The sequence below is a fragment of the Acanthopagrus latus genome, chromosome 9 (genome assembly GCF_904848185.1).
Source record: "Acanthopagrus latus isolate v.2019 chromosome 9, fAcaLat1.1, whole genome shotgun sequence".
In the NCBI taxonomy this organism is placed as follows: domain Eukaryota; kingdom Metazoa; phylum Chordata; class Actinopteri; order Spariformes; family Sparidae; genus Acanthopagrus; species Acanthopagrus latus.
Window position 1 is genome coordinate 19,307,286 of NC_051047.1, and position 12,006 is coordinate 19,319,291.

General features: G+C 44.0%; 1 protein-coding gene across 5 annotated transcripts in view; it reads right to left on the reverse strand.

The window, feature by feature from the left end:
• The window catches only part of LOC119026232 (E3 ubiquitin-protein ligase SH3RF3-like), a 113,724-nt gene that overhangs the window by 50,125 nt on the left and 51,593 nt on the right, over window positions 1-12,006 (reverse strand). The window lies entirely within an intron of this gene.

Here is a 12,006-nt window from a genome sequence, read left to right on the forward strand (position 1 = left end):
CATGTCATCATTTTATCCTTTGTATTTACACATTTGTATTTGACATCTTACCTGGTCTCAGGGACCTTGACCTCTGACCTTTGGCCGTCAAATACTAATCAGTTCATCTGTGATTCATACTGAACATTTGTACTGAATCTGAAGACTTTCCCACAGTACATTTATGAGATATGGCATTCACAAGAAATGGGACCTTCACCTTTGACCCTTGGCCACCAAAATCAGTTCACCCTTGAGTCTGAGTGAACATTTGGACCAAATTTAAAGAAAGTCTGTTGAGGCGTTTGAGATACCGTGTTCACAAGATTCAGACGGATAGCCTGTAAACATAATGCCTCCAGCCACCGCTGTCACCAGCACAGAGGCATGAGAATAAACAGCAATTATACAAACAGGTGAATCCAGATGCTTTCTGTTATTCACTGCAGTATGTTGATATGGTTATATCAAAGCAATCTGGCAGTTAGATGAAGCTGAGGGAGCAGCACGATGACAATGTTTGTATTCGGACATGAATGTGTACACCCCAGGTGAGATGTGTGTGTCTGTGTGTGTGTGTGTTGTAAACATCGCACCTCTCAGAAGAGAATGAGAAAAACAAAAGGAAGCAAAACAGAGTTATGGAGGGCAAAGGGAAGAAGAGGACTGAGAGGAAAGCGGTGAGAAAAAAAATCAACAAAAGGAACAAGGAAGAGGGATCAAACAGAGGTGAAGGAGACGAGTACAAGAACAAGAAAATAACCAGCTGAGGAGAGGAAGCGGGAGACGCAGACAGATCAGAAGCAGAGTGGTGAGTGAATGATCTGAATTTTGACCCTATGGAAACCTGTGTGATAAAAAAAAAAAGCTTTACATCCTACAAACTTCTTCTCACAACTACACTGTGGTTAGAAATATTATCACTGTCTGGATTTTGTTTGCAGGCAACAATTTTTGTGGGTAAGGATGTTTTTTTTTTTTACCACACAGTTGGTGGGAGAGCTCCCCGGCCGGACTGGTGCTGAACACAGAACAGGGCTTTGACAGCGGAGACCAGAGTTTGGTTTAGGAAACAAAAAGCACTCTGGATAACGACAGGAAAAAGTTTGCGGTTTTGGTTAGATGTCAATAACGTCAACAAGTTTCTGCTGCTTCAACTCACTGAGGCTTTTTTGTCTATCAAAAAAAAAAACCCTTTAACTATCCTATGGGTTCTGTGCAGACATCTCTCTTCAATAATGTCGACGATGCTCTGTAGATGGTACCAGTGATGTTCTTGGCTTTTTTAAAAATCCAGCACTGTAGAGCATCTCTGTCCAGGGCCGTGCACGAGCCATGCCAGTTTGTGATGCCAGGATGCTTTCAATTGCCCCTTTGTAAAAGTTAGTCTCCGGAATTTAGCCTTTCTTAGTGTCTGTAGGTCGTAGAGCCTTTTCTGTGGCTGGGTGGGCTGTTGTCGTATCATCTCCTTACAATGCAATGCTCTGTTGGGAAAACTTGAATCCTGGCAATCATGTGGGTGTCACACATCTACCCAAATACCGCCACAGACCAAGAACACCAAGTACACCCTCTCATGACACAATGCGCCCCGCCACAGCACAAGAACTGCTCAAGGCGTCGATCTGACCTCCCAACGCCCCTTATCCCAATCTGATCCAGCATCAGTGGGATGTTCTGGGAGAACTGATCCACTGAGGCCCCAAGGTGGATCCAACTTGGCTCTGACAGGACGAAGCACTGCCACAGGACCTCGCGGCATATCCTTTGGTGTCTGGCACTTGGTCGTCAGTGGTGAACTTTTTAGTCCTGGGGGTTGCAAGTTTAACAGTTTCTCAGCCGCCGCCCCCCCAAAAAAAAGCAAGACCAATCACTTCAACAGCACCACTGAAGGAGCTGGGGGTGAACACCACCCCGAAGTGAGCGTGGTGGATGGTATTGGAGATAAAAGGGAGAAGAGAAGAGAGGAAGGAGAGGAAAAACAGCATCACCTCTCTTCTTGTGCTTTCCCGTCCTCTCCTGACTTTCTCTCTCCGTCTTTTCTTTTATTCCCTCTCTGTCTCTCTTCCCCTGTACCACCAGACTTGCGGTGGCCTCCCAGAGGCTGCTGGAGGGCCTCATCAAGGAGCTGCTGGGTTTGATGCGCTGCGCAGGGAGGAGGAAGATGGCTTAGCTCTCTCTGCCAAGTGCATCACCTACATCCAGGGGCAGGCTGCTGTCTCTCTCTTCGCTCAGCCTGGGGCGGGAGGGTCAGGCTGCATGAAGGAGGCCTATATTTTAAAATGGAAAAAGATCCCACCTGGATCTAGACACCAGGGCCAACTCCAGTTTTTGGCGGTCGTCGTGTTGTTGTCATTTCACTGCAAGTTCTTAAGCAACTCTCACTTTTTAATGGTGAGATTTACTTCCAGTTGCAAGCGGAGAACTTGTTGTCTTAGCCTCGGTTCAAATGCAAATAATTGATACATAAGGTGTGCTGAAACATCAGCAAAGTGTTGGCTCTTCTAACAGAATCAAAGTTCAACATGATGAGGCCTTGAATTCCAGGCAGAAAAGACATTTTCACGACTTCAAATAACATGTTGCAACAATGAATATACAACTGAAAGAAGCACCTTTCCTCTGCACTTAACTTCTTCTTAACTTTTCTTTCTCTCTCACTCTGCTATCCTCCTGCTCTTGTTCTACCCACTGAATGGCTTGAGTGACTCGGCAGCGTCGGTGCATTTCTCGGCGTCTCCACAGAACTGTAAAGACACTTAAACACATGCACTTAACTCCATAAATGTTCAGGCCAGTCTCTACTTGTCTGCATTACGATTTGAACAGGAGCTCGTAACGTCTCTGTAACTCTAAAGTGAGGACATGAACGGATACTGCAGGCACAACAGTTATCTGAACGTTCATGCACAGCATGTGCATGTACATACACAATTATACATCTATATATAATTCATATACTGTCTAAATATAGTGGTGAATCATCCCTGTGCCACAGCAGTGTCATAAATGAAACATTTAATTATCATGTAAATGCGGAGGGGAATAAAATCCATTTAATAAGCCATTCTGAAAATGAAATACTGTGGATAAACCAATTCCAGCAGCAATGTTGTTCCAGGAGATATATATTTAAGCTGTCTTATCCTTGAATATTTCTTTGTTGTTGCAGAGCAGGGTGGAAGAAAAAAAGTAAAAATCCCTTGGAAAGCCGCCTCAGAAAATTGCATTCTACGTGCACAACACGATCAAAGTTTTCTCACTGTAATTAACTTCGGTCCAGGAAAAACTGCTTCACGTACAGAACCAGCATGATTTGAGTGTGTGTGAGGACACTGGGGCTAAAGCTTCAAACTCATCTGAGATGTCTCGTTCATTTTCAAATTTGAGGAGAGGATGCACCGTTACACTGCAAGATGTGCTATCTGAGGGCAGCACCGAAAGCAGCACTCGGCCATTTGCCTGCGACTTTTAAATCCATCACCGGAGCAGGCTGCAGGGATAACCGAGAAACGCTCTGCTGTGTTTGGTGTCATTACTTTCAAAACCACCAGTGTTGCCTTGCTGTGCTGCTGCCGTGGTGAGAAGAGAAGCTAATCTATCCAGAACAGTCGCTTCATGTGTGAAGAGAGTGGAACTGTGTGAACCGCGAAAAACCCGAACCAGTATTGTTGCATCCTACATGTGTGAAAAGGGTTTCTTGGTATTGTACCTGTCGGCGGCACTATATCATCGTCAGCCAAACACGCAAACACACGCACGCATGTGCACACACGCACACACATACAGTTCTTATGAAGAATGCTCTCTCACCCCTGTGGTGCAGTAATTAGTGTTTGTGGATTTCTCTAATGGACAGAAGGACTGTGTGTGCGTGAGTGTGTGTGTGTGTGTGTGTGTGTGTGTGTGTGTGTGTGTGTGTGTGTGTGTGTGTGTGTGTGTGTGTGTGTGTGCGTGTGCGTGTGTGTGCGTGTGCGCGTGTATGTGTGTGTGTGAGAGAGAGTCCCCAGCCCCCTTGGGGACTTACACACAAACACACAAGTCCTTCCATCAACCACCACTGAGACTCCCATCTGTTCAAGTCTAGCAGTGTGTGTGTGTGTGTGTGCGTGCGTGTGTGTGTCTGCTGTAGCCATAAGGTACAGGGAGGTGACTTGTCCAACATGGGACTGACTGCTCCATTCAACAAGGGCCCAATGACACACACACGGTCGGCCATGTGTGGTTGATTGGTCGATGAGTTGGTCGCTGTGGACCATTTAGGACATCAGGGTTTTTTGAAATTTTTCGATATATTGATAATCACAGGAAAACAGATTTTCCTTTTCTTGATTAACTGAGGGACATAAGCATGCTATTGCTTGTCAAAAACACTAAAAAGGTTAAGAAGCCATGAATTTTGACTAGAAATTGGGGCATAAAATTGTCAAAATTAGTTATACTCAGCCGCTATACTCAGCCGTTATACTCAGGATTTAAATCAGGAGCAATCTGAGAAAATTGGTCAAATCTGACCAGCTTACAGTTACCTACAATGATGCCGTGTGATTTTCAGCGGTGAAAACGCACAGAACGAAATCTACTGCACATATTGAGTGTCTCCTGAGGATTCCTTCAAACGTTACGTCTCACTTTGAAAAAATTAACCTAAATAGTAAGTAAGTAACTGTAGCATTATATTTTCACAACGGAGCTTTGGGTCTAATAAGGACGTAAATTAAACCCGACAGCATCCTCCTTAGCTGACACAATTGCTGCTGTTGTACTGCACTTTGGGGAAAGTTAATAAAGTCACCCAGGAGAGCTGCAGTCTTTATGCAGCGACTGCAGCTACTGCACATCCCCCGTGGCCCCTATTAAGAAGACAAAAGCTTTGATGCATCGATTTTACTTACTTGGAGTGTATAACTCAAAGAAATAGGCCACAAAATGTTAATACGACTCTACCTGGAAGGGCTGATTACAGTACATCACAACCATAGATGTCTGAAAAAAGACAGAGTGTTATAACAACAAACAATTTTTTTTTTAAAAAAGCTGTAAACATGTAGGTATACAGGCTTAGAGTTACATGGAAACAAACCCTAACAATCTTATATTTTTAGCAAGTCTGTCAGTCATTGAACCACTCTACACAAATATCTCAAGGACTACTGGATGAGTTGCCATTACATTTTAAAGACTTTTTAGACTGCTGGGCTGCTTAGAATGCTCACAGATGACGATTTCATGTTAACTTTTGTCTTGTTCCCTGACGTCCCTATCCCAGAAATAGCGACAGTCGATCAACTGAAACACACCGTGACCTTGAGCCAACTTGTGGATTTCTCTCGGCTTTGGGATAATCTACAGCACACAACTCAACAAAATACAGTTTAACAAAGGTCTGCCGGTTCTTAGATATTTTAATGCAAAATGGAGGTGGTTCGGGCATCTTGTCAGGATGCCTCCTGGGTGACTCCCTTGGCATGACCGACTGGGAGGAGGAGACCCCGGGGCAGACCAAAAAGCTCACTGGAGGGCCTATGAATCCCATCTGGCCTGGGAACGCCTCGGGATCCCCCAGGAGGAGCTGTCAAGCGTTGCTGGCGAGGAGGAGGAGGTCTGATGTACCCCTCTAAGCCTGCTGCCTCCACGACCCGACCCCAGATAAACGGAAGAAAATGGAATGATGGATGGATGGATGTGTGCATAATGTGACTAATGTGATGTAAGTTGTGTGAACAAAGGTATATAAGCTACTGCAGCAAGTAGTTTTCTTGGCCAAACAAACTGCACGAGCACAACAACAGCAAAAGTCTGCCGCTCCTGCAACATGTGTGCCGTTTCGGGCGCCGTGGCACACATCTTTTTTCGGGAGTGACTGGCAATCGGCCTCTTCAGTCTACAGGAATGAGGATGTGCTGTTCACAAAAGTGTGCGCAGATTCCGCGGGATGTTTGAGCGTTTTGCGAAAAGATGAATCTGCTTACGCACAAACTGCTTTCTGAACCATCTGCACACTAATGAAACAGCTGCTGTGAACACAGATATGCATATAAATCTATTTAGATGTGTAAATCTATTTGTTTATTTGTTGTGGAGAAAAAAGGAGAACACTGTGAATCAAAAGGAGAAAAAAAAAAACTTCATGGAGTGTGAAATGGAGGCGGCTGTTGTCGGGAGGAGATTGAGGCTTTATTGCTCGGCGGTCGTAGTGCTGGTGCGACCAATGAGAGAAAAATATGGCGAAAGGCAGCGCACCACAGCTGCAGTAAATGCTCAGGAGGCCAGACCGACTTTTTTCTTGTTTTTAACCTGAATGTAGACATAATGCTACAATTTACTGGTAAATCTTTTTGTTCTTTTCCTATTTATTTTCAGGCCATCTCTGTGTGTATCTCCGCCAAGTCATTACTGTGGAGCTTTTTTCATATAAATATATATATATATATAAAATAAAAAAAAGAAAGAAAACTAGGCTGCTGGAAATCCTGACAAACTAGTTTTTAAATCATAGCTGTCACCATGAATCATCAGGCTTTGTACTGTCACACTGACTGGGCTGTATAGTTTCCTCTGGTGGGGTCAGGAGTCGCCGGAGCTCCCTGCCCTTAACAAGCGTCTGACTTCTATAACTGGAAACTGCCTCATGGCTGCTGCCGCTCCTCAGAGGGAAAGAGACACAGATCTGATGGAGCTGCTGCGGTGAACCAGATATCCAGCACCACGGTACAAACGTCAGGTTATTTTCTACATGGCTTCCCAAGAAGAACAAAAATGAAGTATAGCAGAACATCAGGGCTTTTGTCAGTAGTTTTTCCCAAAAGGAAGGATTCTGTTTTAATCAGCTGTGTTCTGTTCGGGAAATTAGAAAACCTAATTCAGAAACATTCAGGCTATGTTAATTCCAAAAGAAAAATCCTGCCTTGGAACTGAGCCTCTAGATTCACATGTCTAGGATGGTAGTCTTTGGACAAATGATCTGATATGGTTGTTTAACACGTTCTCACTCCCAACTCTTCAAATACAGGGGGCTGGTCAGTGGTCTTAAGTCAGTTAAGTCAGTTTTAGTTAGGGTTTTCCAAAAAGATCGTACTTTGTATATCTACAGTCACTCTCGTAAATAAACAGCAAGTGACATAACTTACATGCTGCACTGTACGTGACATCGGGACCTACAGGACACGAACACTGGTCTCTGAAGGGAAAGTCACTCAAATAAGCCACTCATCCCAGCCCCTTATTCAGGCATTTCTCTCACTCTTTACACCACTGCACTACAGGGAAGTTTCAGATATTACCTTAAAATACAAAAACACACTTTAACTAGGATAGTAAATGGAGTTACAGAGAAAAAGAAGAGAAAAGAAAAGAAAAGAAAAGAAAAGAAAAGAAAAGAAGCTAGACACAACATGACGTCACGACTTCAGCTTTCTATAGTTTTCCATGTCACTCACGTTTTGTAACTACAGCCCTTGTGTTGGCGCAGGCGACCACACAGCCGTACTGTGGTTGAATGCATCCTGATGGAGGCCGGAGGCTGTAGACGGAGCTCCAGTCTCAAAAGGTTTGCCAGGCCTGGGGCATCATCTGTGAGCATGCACCAAAATGACTTTTTCTGGAGATTTCTGATTCCTCCCTTTGACCCAACTGACCATGCAAAATGTCACTCTCTGAGCTGTCCTTAAGGTCCGCTTCTGAGCACATGTTCATGCAATTTACGAGATAAGAGGCACCAAAGTCAGAATCCATTGCTGCTCTTTATCGTCATCGTCTGAGGCTGATTAGCTCGTGCGGCTGCTGGGCTCGATCCTTCTCCCAGTGGATGTCTTCGAGACTCAAATCGCGCACTGAAAATTCAGCTCACAAAACTTTGACTGACTTTGCATGGCTGGCGAATTCCCACGGTCTCCAGAATCTACATATGCTTGGTTCAAAGACGTGTCAAGTTTGTTTTAACGAACTGAATTACACTAACACACTCTGTTTTGTGAATGACGGCACAGACGAAAAGCACAGATGAATGAACAGCCAGTGTACCAAACGCATGCTGGGGCGCTTATCTGCTATTTCTTGCTTACAGTCTGGGATCCGAATGAATAAATTGCTATAAATGATGAATGATGAAGTAGAACAGCTCGCACAGATCATGGTGAATCACATCCGCAATTTTCTCTGCCTTTGAAAGCAGCACGACGCGCCGACCACAGGTTTGATATTTTCTCATTTGACAACCAGTATTCTTCGCTGGGATGTGGGAATTGCAGGTGTGAACATGCAGCATCCAAATATTCTGCCGAGCTAAATTCTTGCGCCTCGTCTAGAATTCGTGTTTCGGGACATGATGGTAATCATCAGAGCTGTGACTCTTCACTGGCCTCGTGATACAATTACGATCTCGATTACTTATGATTCTCTCCTTTCTTGATGTTAAGAGTGTTAGTAGAGTCGACTTAATGTGAACTTTACTACTAGCAGTATTTGTGGATTGTTTTTTTTCCTTTCATGGTCAGCGGCAGTAAAGACAGGGCTGGCAGCTTCTTCTGTAACTGATTGTGTTAAACAGGCAGATGATATCATCCCGTGTTGATCACAAGCACCGGAATTTGAATCTAACCGAAATGTTATCGTGGTAGACCATCGGATTCTGGTAAATATCACGATATAACATTGCAGTGTGATGAAACCGGTGATTTGCACACCTAGAGGTTACACAAAGCATTTGCCTCATCCAGTTCGTGCTTCTCAGTAAGTCCATAAATCTGAAATGTGCTCCGAGATCAAAACATGGGGAGTTTTTTTGTTTTTTTAAATCACTTGCTGCTGATCTTAATGTCTGCCCACAATCCAAAGCAAGAGAGCGACACTGACGTTGCCGCCTCCTGCCATCGTGTTATCTTCATCCGAGACGATAAACTAGCACTTTAATGACATATATGAAAAAGCAAGCTCTGTTTCAAAGATTTGTTCTGATGTTTTGAACTGTAGTGCAGGAATCCAACGAATACAAAAACTAGCAGTCAAAGGAAGACCCTCAGGAAAATGTGACCTTGGATGGCACTATGGAGCCTACAGTGTTAACTGTTAGGAGACATGCACACACACCTGCCTGAGGCGTCGGCGCGTGCCTACGCACTGTTTACAAAAGTCAAAAGAAGAACAATAGATCCACAAAGTATCACCGCACACCTGTGTAGTGGAGCTGACTTTGTCAACTCCTTGACATTCTTATTATTCTCAAAAACAGCTTTAAATAAATAATCAGAGAATATTTAAATCCATCATGAAGCAGCGGTGAAATATTCATTTTAATTTCAATACACTGCACGGGTATTACAGTTACGTGTGCACTGTCTGTTGAGGACTGAGACTCAATTTTTTGAGGTTTCACTTCAAAGGCAACATTTGCATAGAGAGTAGAGGATGTGGAGGAGCTTCAGGTTAAGTGAGCTTTGAAGGAAATAAGGAATTAAGGGGACTAAATGGTCTCGTTTGGAGTACCGGAACACATTCGCTGTCCTGGATTCACTCATGTGTCGACTCCGCTGCTCGACAACACTAACATTCTCCGCACCGAGCCCAGTGTGTGTGTGTGTGTGTGTGTGAGACTGTGTGTGAGGGATGGTGGATGGCGGATGGGACAGGATGTTCCACTCCGCTCATATCCCCATCCATTTTTCCAGCCCTGAACTGTTTTCTGTCCCCTGTAGTCCATCTATTCACCTCCCTGCACACACACACTCTCTCTCTGTCTCTCTCTCTCTTTAACTGTGATTACTCTGCTCACTCTTCTTCTCTCTCGCCCCGTCCTTGGAGGGGCAGTGGGCCATTACAACTTTTTTTTTTCCTCTCCCCCTCACCGAAAGCGTGTGTGAGTCTGTAAAAGAGAGTTTGTGTGTGTGTGTGTGTGTGTGTGTGTGTGTGTGTGTGTGTGTGTGTGTGTGCAGTAATAGCATAGTAAATCTGCAGAGGTCTTTTTCCACTCTGCTGTGAGAGCGGCATTCGATCATGCTGTGCTGTTTTATTGGCGCAGACACTAAAGTACAACGCAAACACACACACACACACACACACACATACACACACACACTTTCACACACAGGTAGGGCAGTATTACCTGTGTCAAGATAATGTCCATTTGCTGACTTTTTGTTGCATAATTCAAGTGAAAACGGGAGAAAAATATCACAATCCGTCCACACATTTTCTGAGAGTTGTCACGGGAGAGTCGATAAATAGCAAAATGCTGCGTTCATCTAATTCTACAAAATGTAAAACAACAAATTATGTCAACACGCAACCACAGTCATGCAAACATCAGCACATCCACACCAAACACACACACACACACTCACAGAGAGACTGTCTGGCAGTAATTCAGCGCACTATTGATTCACTTTCCATCTATAATTCATGATACAACACACACCTTCAGGTGAAGTGGAGACACACACACACACACACACACACACACACACACACACACACACACAGACTGGCAGTTTCTGAGAAGTAGGAAGACGAGAAACACAACACCACTCACTGTATAAACTTAGACACACACACACACACACACGCACTTTAACACGAGTCTAGCCGGCAGCGACCAGGAGTTCATTCATCTCAACCTTGCCTTCACCTCTCCATCACTCCCTCGTTCCTCCTCCTCCACGTCTCCTCTATTTCTTGAGTCTCTCAGCTCATCACTCCAACTTAGCTAAGGTGCCACGCTTCCTCTCACTCGTCTTTTGAGACTCGCTACCTTTTCTTAATCAAAAGGAACGTTTACAGAGAGTCCCGGATGACAGCATCCTCATCCTCTACCAAAATATCACAGAAATCAGCCTTTTAGATATCGAAATTTAAAGAGCCATACTTGACGTTTTTCTCCTGTTTTCCTCCAAAATGTCTGACACATTTTCACACCTTTTCCCTTTCTTTTTTTGTTACCTGCTGCTGGCACTGTACAGTGTGAAGTCTACTATTCTGTTGCACTATTCTGTTAATATTCAGACACTAGAACTGAAATGTGGAACAAATGGGTGTAATGTTCAATTTGTGAAATATGATCAAAATTCAAAGGTAGCTCCAAAAAGGGGAAGCATATCACCAAAGTTACCGACATCTGCTGCTCTTTGCTAGCCATCGCAGCTAATGTTAGTAAATTGACGCATGGTCAGATAGCTGCTGACCCAGTCGCACTACAGTTTGTCTGGACTGACACCTCGGATCACACTGGGAGTCACCACTGGTATTGAGGCCCAGATCAACTGGATTTGGCTGCCTGACGTGAGACTGAACACAGCTTCCAACACTGTCGGAGTTCAGTTTGAAGACAGGGGGATGAAGTACAGAGGTGATTTACAGCATCTCTGACCAAGACTATGACTTCAGGAACGACAAGACATGGCAGAGAGACAGGACAGAGCACGGAGAGCCATAATACTCCCACATCTTACTGAGAAAAAACAACCCAAACCAAGACTGTTTTAATGAGTTATATTCAGTTTACATGAAGTTTGAATGAAGCGTGTTTATGATGACTTAACGAGGAAATTGATCTTGTTTTAGTTTGTAAAAGGGAAAAAAGTTGAATTCAGAAGATGCACTGTTGTATCTTTTTATTTAGTGAGGAAAATAGAAGTATTTCAGTATTTCATTTCTTGAGTTTTTGTCTTGACAAGCAAAAAACATGTCACTAACAGAAAGAGACGAGTGGAGACTGGCATAAAATAACATGAAAGAATTCATACGCTCACTCCTACTTATGGATATTATTGTCAGTTTCTCCTGATGAAACAACGTGAAACCGGCAGGGATTTACTCCCACCTCAGAGCTGCAGGAAGAGCCAACAACAACAACAACCCACAGTTTCACACATCAGCACGCACACACACACACACACACACACACACACACACACACACGTACAGTACATATGTGCACTCTCTTTGTTTTAGTAACATACGGCAAAAATCGATTCACAAAATGCGTTTGGTCAGTGAAGCAGCGTGAACACTGAAGGTGTTGATCGTGTAGGTCCA